The 1882-nt window shown below is 39.1% G+C and overlaps 1 protein-coding gene across 1 annotated transcript in view; it reads left to right on the plus strand.

The window, feature by feature from the left end:
• LOC118477464 (putative uncharacterized protein DDB_G0286901) overlaps positions 1–1882 on the plus strand; it is a 27257-nt gene that overhangs the window by 1968 nt on the left and 23407 nt on the right. The gene's annotated exons all lie outside the window — the stretch shown is intronic.

Consider the following 1882-nt stretch of genomic DNA (forward strand, 5'->3'; position numbering starts at 1 on the left):
TTATTATTATTCATTGTTGCTTTTGCTGCTGCTATATTTTTTGCGTTGTTTTTCTTTTTTGTTTTTGTTGTTGTTGTTGTTGTTTTTGTTATCATTATTATTATCCTTGTTGTCGTCGTCAATTCTCTTTTCGTAGTTGATGACGACGCTGTTGTGGAACACAGCCCACATCGACGCTGACAGAAAAAAGAATCTTCTTGGTTTCTGAGGATAGCTTAAAGTACGGATTATTTAGCCTCTTGGCCACCACAAAACTGTGAATGTGGGCGGTTGGCGGGGAGTTTTGTTTTGTTTTTCTCCTTCTTTATTATCAAACTTCTCTCGTCCCCTTTTACCCTCCTTCCTTTTTGGTGTTTGTTATCCTCTTGTAACGCCTCTAATCTTCAGCACTAATATAACCTTATTGTATCTCAAGTGCTGCAAAATGGTCACTTTAAAAACACAACCAAACAAAACAAAAATATCTGAGAATGCCTGTTATTTTACATGCACGGAGACTGTTATAGGTGAAGAGAGAGAAATAGAGAGACAGAGAGAGAGAGGGAGAGAGAGACAGAGAGATACAGAGAGAGAGAGAGAGAGAGAGAGAGAGAGAGAGGGGGAGGCAGAGAAATAGAGAGGGTGACAGCTCGATTGAAATTATGACATTGTTCTTTTCTTCAAATTGTGACAGTGATTCCTCTAACTCCAAAATGGAGAAAAAAACGATCGTTCATCGGAAAGACGTCCGCAATCTTCATTTAGATCTAGATCTAGGCTAGCCTCGAAACTAGATCAATGATTTATGTCTGTCTGTTTAGCTAGATCTAGACCTAGGCCATAGATCTAGAAGAACCTGGGTCTACCCTGAGCCAAGAGGGCGCTGAAACTTTCCGAAATCACAAAAGTTCCCCTACCGGGTCTGTATACTTTGTGACTTTGTTCCCGGTTACCGGGTCTGTATACACTCCCATAATCATAGTAAGTAAAGCTGCCAAAACTGTAATCAATTATTTTCAAGAAAATTTCAAACTTAACTGTAAAATATAAAATTATGGGTTAAAACAGGGGGGTTGTAACCCCCCAGATTTTTTTACCCTAGGGGGGCAGGCTCCCCTGAAACCCCCTGATTGGTCCAAAGCGCACTTCTAATCTAGATTTCTAGATCTAGATCTACACGGTTCTAAGGCACAGTTTTTATAGCCCGATTAAGAACAATCAAATAGCCTCTTTTAAAAAATCAAAAACTATTGATTTGCTATGAAAATGAAGTTGATATTCTTGTTCAGCGTATCAATACTTAGTAGAATATTCTATTCTAAGGGTTTTTCAGTAAATAAACTTTGAATTCCCCCTAGATCTACATAGAGTAAATCTATCATTTTAAGGAACGGAAGCCTTTAAGGAAAGTCTCATAAATGAAAACCATTTTATGTGAAAGATGGAACAATAAGTAAATTTTAGGGGCCCAAAGTAAAATTTGTCATAATAGTTATGAACGAAACTGTGTCATATCATAATGGTTATGAACGAACTTTAAATTTACGAAGTGACTATTCGGACTCGAGTCTGAATATGAAAAAATGTTTTTCGAACTCTGATTCTTGTCTAGCATGACATCACTTCCGACTTCCTGCAACTCGTGACTCCGGCTTCCTGTCCTGCCTCACTCGTGACTCGTCTCAGGCTGGGTAGAGACCGGGATTACTTCGGGCAAAATGGCGTTTTGTGCTGGAGCCGAGTTTTTATCTTATGATGAATTTGAGGCCGGCCTGAAAAGTTATAGCACTTCTAATAAATAATAAATGTTTATTTGTCAAGAGGTCTTCAGAAGCAATTAAAGATGGCTCGTTAACATGGGTCGGATGGGTGGCCTGCACACGTGTGGCTGTGTGTGCGTGTC

This window comes from Aplysia californica, unplaced genomic scaffold (genome assembly GCF_000002075.1).
Source record: "Aplysia californica isolate F4 #8 unplaced genomic scaffold, AplCal3.0 scaffold00102, whole genome shotgun sequence".
In the NCBI taxonomy this organism is placed as follows: Eukaryota; Metazoa; Mollusca; class Gastropoda; order Aplysiida; family Aplysiidae; genus Aplysia; species Aplysia californica.